Source organism: Trichosurus vulpecula, chromosome X, assembly GCF_011100635.1.
Source record: "Trichosurus vulpecula isolate mTriVul1 chromosome X, mTriVul1.pri, whole genome shotgun sequence".
Lineage (NCBI taxonomy): Eukaryota > Metazoa > Chordata > Mammalia > Diprotodontia > Phalangeridae > Trichosurus > Trichosurus vulpecula.
Window position 1 is genome coordinate 13,566,772 of NC_050582.1, and position 8,062 is coordinate 13,574,833.

General features: G+C 38.6%; 1 pseudogene; it reads right to left on the reverse strand.

Moving 5' to 3' along the window:
- Positions 1 to 6,491: 6,491 nt before the first annotated feature.
- On the reverse strand, positions 6,492 to 7,506 carry LOC118832885 (annotated as a pseudogene).
- Between the last annotated feature and the right edge of the window lie 556 nt (positions 7,507 to 8,062).

Genomic DNA, 8,062 nt, shown 5'->3' on the forward strand with positions numbered 1-8,062 from the left:
GTGGATAGAACACTGGCCCTGGAGTCAGGAAGACCCAAGTTCAAATGTGACCTCTGACACTTCCTAACTGTGCGACCTTGGGCAAGTCACTTAACCCTGTTTGCCTCAATTTCCTCATCTGTAAAATGGGCTGGAAAAGGAAATCGCAAACCAGTTTAGCATCTCTGCCAATAAACCCCAAATGGGGTCACAGAGAATCAGACACGACTGAAACAAAGGAGCAGGGTTTATATATACACACACACACATACACATATATATGTACATAAATGAAATAGGCAAAGTGAGAAGTGATAAGGGTCCAGGGCAATGGCTGAGTAAGCGGAGAGAAGGACAAAGATGGATATTTATATGTATATAAATATGAACATGTGTGTATATATGCACATACATGTATACATATGTCCAATGGCATGTGTAGGCACATGTATGTGCTTTCTCCTTATATGTACTATGATTACATAGTGTGTATACATGTGTGTATAATATCAATCTTTTCCTTTCCCTCCATTTACTCAGCCATCACCCTGAATTCAAGCCCCTATCACTTCTCACCTTAACTATTACAACAGCCTCCTTAGTAGTATCTGCTGTTGGTCTCTCCCCTCTGTGACCCGTTCTCCATATAGCTGCTAAAATAACCTCCCTAAAACAGACATATGATCATGACATTTTCCTGCTCAAGAGCAGGCTTCTTATTGTCTCTAAGACTGAACTCCTCAGCTTAACATTTACAAGCCTCAGACTGACTTCACAATATCAAACTTGCAGTTTAGATCAAAGGTAGGGGAAGTGGATGACCCTGTTGGTAATGATCAAGTGAAAGAATTGTCCATGTCTTTGATTTCTCTGTACCCTCCCATGGCCACGGGAGATGGAAAGCTGGCTGAATCCTTTCTTTTTTGTTATTTTAAAATTATGTTGTCAACTTCATGGTTTTTTTTCCTTGAGAAAAAATGTCCGTGGCAAACTTTCACTATAACCAAATGTCCCTCGTGAGTCATCTGAAAGTTTTTTAAATGTTAATTTTTGTTTAGATATTGCTGTTGTTTTTTTGTTTTTGTATTTGTTTTTGTTTGAAAGAAAGATAAAGGCATTTTTTAACATGTCAAACTTGATAGATGACTAGTCCTAATGGAGGTGCAGATATCTTGTTCTGTTTGAAAAAATAAAAAAAAACCAAGCATCTTGGGCTTTAAAAGGACTCTTTAAAACATTTTAAATATATGCAGACACAACATTCCCCAAAACCAGAAGTTACAGTCTTTCCCCAAAAGTACATAAGGACAATTCGGTGCAGTGGAAAAAATGATGGCTCTGAGGTGAGAGGACTTTCAAATTTTGGCTTTGCCTGCCACATTCTCTGCGCCCTAGTTTCCTCATTTGTAAAATGAAGGGTTTAAATAATGGTTCCCTGAAGCTATAAATCTATGAGCTTTAGATAAGCACGTATGCCTTGATCAATAAAATTTCAGGAACTCTGACAAACTCACTTAAGGGAAGTGCAAAATCTATAACATCTCTACCATGGTCCTGTTCCTGCTCTTGTTCTCACCTGATATGTACCAGGAATGAATGAATGAATCAAAGAAAAACTGCATTTAGTACACATTTACTTTGTGCAAAGCACTGTGCTAAGCCCTGGGAATACAAATAGAAAAGTCATACAAACCTTGTTCTCAAGGAGCTCACATTCTAAAGGGGAAGACAACACATAAGGAAGGTTTCAGGTATAAGTCAGATGGCAAGGGCCCATAGGCCTTGGGGTACAGCAGCAAAGTAGATGATAATGTCTCTTCTTTAATATCATTACTAATATCACTACTCTCCAGACTTCTAGGTCCAGGGAGATGGTGGCCAAGGTGGTGATGATGGTTTGTCTCTCTTTCTCTGTCAGTCTATCTGTCTGTCTGTCTGTCTGTCTCCCTCTCCCCCTACAGTTAGTCTGGATTACCTGATCTGTGGACTGGTGGTATTGGGCACACTGATCCCTTCTGCAGAAGGTTTGCTCCCCTAGATAAGGACTTTGGAGTCTCAGCTGGAAGCAGGGCCAGTGCTCTGAGGAGAGAGGAGCACTGATATTCCTGGAGATCTTGGTGGCAGTTAATAGAAAGGGTTGCTACTCATAAGAACAGTAGCTTGGGCCTACAGAAAAGTACATTTAACACCAAATCCAGGACTGCCTCATATTAAGACATGGAAGAACTCAGAGAAATGAGGCGAAGTAGACATGAAGGAGGGGGCATGCCTGGCTTTAGATAGCTTCTACTCGCTGATTTGGCCAAAGAAAGCTGTCTAGAGTATCATCAGCACTCAACATAGTATGAAACAAGGCATTTGTTCATGCCGTCCTATATTGAGAATAAATATAGTAGGTCTCAATGAACTGAAACATCTGCTCAACAATAATACCAGTACTTCTACAGAAATATACTATTTACTAGTAGAGTAAGCCTCTGGAGCTCACCCTCCCAACACACACCACCACAGGGGATTCCCAAAGAGATGATCACTATTTCTCCCTCAGGGGACCCCTTAGGGGCACTGGAGTTCTTCTAGTTCTAATGCTAGTGGCTTATGCCCCATTTCTGGAGTGTACTTCTTCTCAATATCGATCACCAGCAGTTAGCACACTAGTATCTCTAGCCAATCAATGTCAATTAGCTTTTGCAAAGGGATATTTACTGAAACCACATGGCAAGAACTAAGGCACCAAAGCATTTCTCCAAACTGGAACACGTGTTCCCCTCTACTACCATGCTTACTGGGAACCAAGCAGGCTCACCAAATATCCATGTGGGCTGGCTGCAGGCAAAGCCTATTGGGCATGCTCAAAGCGCTGGGCCCTCATTAACCAGTCCCCCAGTTATACTCAGAAGCTTTCAAGTATTTGAAAGCCATTATAAACTTTTTATCTCATTGATTTGTATGTGCTGCTTTAAAAATCATGTTAGTTTTCATGTGAAACCACAAGACAGCCCAAGTCAGGCCTTTCTTTAATGAACTATAGGATCTGAAAGCTCTTGTTTTCTATGTCTATTAATATTCATAAAGTGTCATACCATCTTCAGAATTATCTGTTAAATTCATGTTCCCTTTTGTCCACATACTGAATGACTAGTTAAAAAAAATTCAGGATGCTTGTCTACATTCCAGGGCCATATTTAAATTGGATTCTTAGGAACGATGAATTTTTAATCAGGTAATGCCTCTTGCATTTCAACACCATGATTTTTAACAAAGGTAATTCTACTGCTGTCTGATGACTAAATGAAAAAAAAAGTATTTTATCTGAACTATGATGATAAATTCACTTTATCTTTCCATTTCTAAACCTTTTACATGTCACATCAAATGACAATAAAATCCACAGGATGTCCACATTCTTTTGCTGAAGCAGTATTCAGTTAAAATGTGAAAACTGTTAGAAATCACATTTCTAGTCCACAGGAGTTAATAAACAAACAAAACTAAAATTCAGCATCTCTGTAGTTGACTGACAAAGAAAAAAATGCCAGTTTGTTTTTGTAATTATATTTTTGTAAGGCTTCAGTGTGCCTTGGTAAATTGAATAGGGTATACTTTAGACTTTTATAAATGCAATAATAAAATCCTCTTTAAAGAAATAAAGAACAACTTACATAACTGGGAGGAATATTCATTGCTCATGGTTGGGCCATGCTAATATAATAAAAATGCTACTCCCTAAATCAATTTACAAATTTAGTTATATATCCATCAAACTGCTTTATAGAGCTAGACAGAATTATAATAAAATTCATTTTGAGGAACAAAAGGTCTAGAATCTTATGGGGGAAATGCAAAAAAAAGTAGGTATGAAGAGGGAATAGCAATTCCAGATCTCAAACTATGCTAAAAAACAAAAATTATCAAAACTACTTGATATTGTTTAAAAATGAGAAAAATAAAACAGTGAACTGATTAGATACATTAAATAAGAATCAGAAACAATCAATTTAAGTAAGTCATTGTTCTATACATCTAAAAGCAAAAAATATTAACAGAAGAACTCCATATTTTATAAGGACTGCTGAGAAAACTAGAAAGCAGTTTGGCAAAAATTAGGTGTATAGTAACATTTTCTATTATATAACACAATAACAGGTAGGAGTGGAGAGATATCGTCATGGTGGCATGGCAAGAAATGTCTTGAAAGTGCTAATGAAGCCCTGAACTGAGCAAGATAAGGCCATAGTTGGTCTACTGAATCTCAGAGAGAAGTCCACTTTCTACTGTAGAGGAAGTAGAGATAATAGCCCCAGGGGAGATGGCATGGCTGGCAATGTTGCTGAGTGAAATTAAATAAAATTGAAAAGATTTGAACAATTCATCTGTGTAGGAGGCTCCAGGTAGGGACTTACTCTACCAATACAAATTGATTATTCTCTGCAACTCACAGTTTTAGAGAGTTTCATAGCAGCATTGAGAGGTTTAAATGACTTTGTAGGAGGTAACACAGCCAGTATATGACTGTGGAAGAACTTGAATTCAAATCTTTGTAACCTCAAGGCTGGCTCTCTCCTATATCATGCCACCTTTCAATGAAAAAATTCACATGACAAAGGGAAGAAGGGAAGCAACTGATTAAGAGGAAAATATTCATGTCAAATATCTCTAATGATAGTCTCATATCAGATATATAAGGAACTAGCACAATTATATGAGATGAAAAGCCATTCTCCACGAGATAAAATGTCAAAAGATATGCATAAGTTTTAAAAGAAGTGAAAATTGACAACCACTAGAGAGATTGCTCTAAATTACTAATAATAAAGAGGAGAAATACAAATTTAAAAAGAAACTTTTAGATTTTACCTCCTAACTAGCAAATTGGCAAAGATCGCAAAATATGGGAATAGTCAATGTTGGAGACACTGTAAAAAGATGTTAACATTAATATTCCTTTGGTAGAATTGAACAAGGATCAGCCATTCTAGAAAGCAACATAGAAGTATGCTTTTAAAAAACAACTAAAATGTCCATGTCTTTTGACCCAGACATCCCACTGCTAAGTAGACACATCAAGTAGGTTGTATACACATATACATATACGTGTACATACATACACACACATTCACATATATATATATCTATACATACATACATACATACATACATATCACAACACTTTTTGTGGTAGCAAAAAATTAAAAACAAAATAGGTGCGCATTGATGAGGGGCTGGCAGGGTGAATATAACAGAATATTATTTTACCATAAGAAATACTATGAAGTTCTAAGAACAGTGGGAAGACTCTTATGAATGAATTCTAACTGAATTAGGGAGAACCCAGAAAACTAATGAATACAATGACAGCCACATAAATAAAAGGAGCCCCCCTCCCCTCCTCCTCCTGCAAACAACAACAACAATCCTTTTTGGGACTCATTTTCTTTTTTGGGGGGGGAATCTTTTTTTAAAAGTTGATTGATTTTAATTTTTAGTTTTAGTGTACAACATTTAATTCCTCAAGTTTTTGACTCTCAAATTTTCTCCCCCTCCTTCTCTTCCCCCCTCCCCACCCAAGACAGCATGCAATCTGATATAGGTTCTGCGTATATTTTCACACTAAAGATATTTTCACAGTAGTCAAGTTGTAAAGAAGAACTATAAATAATGGAATGTAGAGGAGAAAGAAGAAAGAAAACAGAAACAAAAACAAACAAAAAAGAAAGGAAATAGTTTGCTTCAATCTATATTCAGACTCCGTAGTTCTTTCTCTGGATGTGAATCACTTTTTCCATCATGAGTCTTTTGGAGTTGTCTGAGAACCTTGCATTGCTGAGAGGAGTCAAGTCTTTCAGTTAGTCATCAGAGATACCGTGTGTCTGTAATCGTGTATAATGTTCTGATTCTGTTCCCTTAACTCAGCATCAGATCATATAAGTCTTTCCAGGTTATTATGAAGTCTGCTGCTTCTTTTTTCTTTTTTTGCTATTAAAGAAAATTTTAATAAAAATCTTCTAAGTCTTCACAAAGTTAAAGGCAACATAAATACAGTCAGTCACCACCAAAAGGGATCTGAAGTGGCTTTGACTGGATGAAAGCCAAAATATTGAGGCAAACAATGAAATCAAATTCATAAAATATACTGAAATTAATTCCACTTTTCAAGATATGGAAAGCAAGCAAAAGCAATTTGGTGTCAGGAAAGTGACATTTATATCACTATTACATTTATGAATCTGTCTTGTGAAATCGCAGCAAAGAGACGACTGCTATTCAGCTACACAAAACTGTGAAGTGTTTTCATAATCTGTAGACTTAGTGCTGATAGTGTCTGGTTGAGTTGTGAATTCTTTTTTTCGTACAAAAAGGTATAAATATTCTCTTTCAGAAATCTGGTTCCCATGTCACCCAGAAGAAAGATTCTGAAGTATGGTATGCTGTGAGATCACTGGTCCTCCAGAACAATTCTACTGGGTCATGTGATGTGAGTTAAGTGATGCACTGAGAAGGTGCCTGGTGATGGTCTCTGCAAAAAACTCTGTCCCAAAGGACACTAAAGTTCTCTTACAGCAAGTCCATTTTGGGTCTATAATGTAGCAGTAGAGGTGCTTTCTTAAATCTCCATCTAGTACCAGCTACAAACTAGAGTGTGTGGTCCTTGCCAAGAATTTCTTCATTGCAGAATATATCCAGGTTATTGGAAGATGAAAGATTAAGTTTTTTGGCAATAAACTTCTTTAGATGCAAGACTGTTGCCTGTGCTGAGAAGCAGATCCATTTTCATTTCAATCCACATAATTTGCTGCTATTGCATTCCAGGCAGATGCTTACCTGTTCATCACTTCTGTGATAGTCATTATCCTCTTCTTGTTTTTCTTCTGATGTTTCCTTATTGGAACTGTCATCAGCTTTTGCTTCACCATTCCGATGTGAGTCTAAGTGCTGCCTTGCAGAGCAAGTCTCCCCTTTGATGTCTCCTGGCACTTCCATGCCTAATTTGTGATAGAATTCCCTCTGTTTCCTCATTTCTGCTTCTTGGAGGCCTGGTACCAATTTGTAAACAATATCTTGCATTGTCCTGTTATGATCAATGTATTGCAGCGGATGACTCTGATGAATAGCAATTATACACTAGGACAAGTGTTATTTTCTTCCAAATACTTTACCAGGCAACTTCTACAGAAGGTATACAAACACTCCGTTACAGTGGTAGCATCAATTAGGTATCCATTGCACAGGCGGCATGTGATATGGGCATTTATGTCCCAAAGTTTAATCTTTCTGGTCAACATCTTTGGTGTCTCTTCTAGATGTTTTCTTTGTCTTCAGTTTGTCTACTCATTGGGTTTTTATGCTACTGGCTTTACTCCGGCATCCCAGCTAATCTGTCTTAGTTTGTATTCTGGCTCTTCATCCTAGCTCCTTTCCTCTGTCTCTTGTTTATTTTCCATTTTCTAGCAGACAGACTGGAATCTCAAGCTACATTTTGGAAACTTTAAAAACTAATCTTCATTTTACTTGTAAAAATACCGATGATGCAAGATGGTGGCTGGAAAGCACAGACGTGCGTGAGCTACGCCCCCCCCACCCAGGTCCCTCCAAAAACCTATAAAATGGCTCTGAACAAATTCTAGAGCTGCAGAACCCACAGAATAGCAGAGGGAAGCAGGGCTCCAACCCAGGACACCCTGGATGGTCGCTGGGTAAGGTCTATCCCATGGAGCTGGGAGCGGAGCAGAGCAGAGCCCAGCGTGGGCCGCACCCAAATCAACCAGACCAGGGAGCTGGGCAGAACAGGCCCTAGCACCCTGAATCAGTGAGCTGTGGCAGTTACCAGACTTTTCAACCCACAAACACCAAAGACAACAGAGAAGGTTAGTGGGAAAAGCTGCGGGGACAGAGCGAAAGGAGTTCCCAGTTTGGTCACCACCCCGGGGGCAGAGGCGGGGGTGCAGCTCTGAGGACTGAACTACAGCTGCAGTTGCTTCTGGTCCCAGGCCCACCTGGTAGGAAGAATTAAGTGGCAGATCAGAGCAGGAGTGCACAGCCTGCTTAAGATCTGACTCGCAGTCCCGGTTGGCGGTTTTGGGAG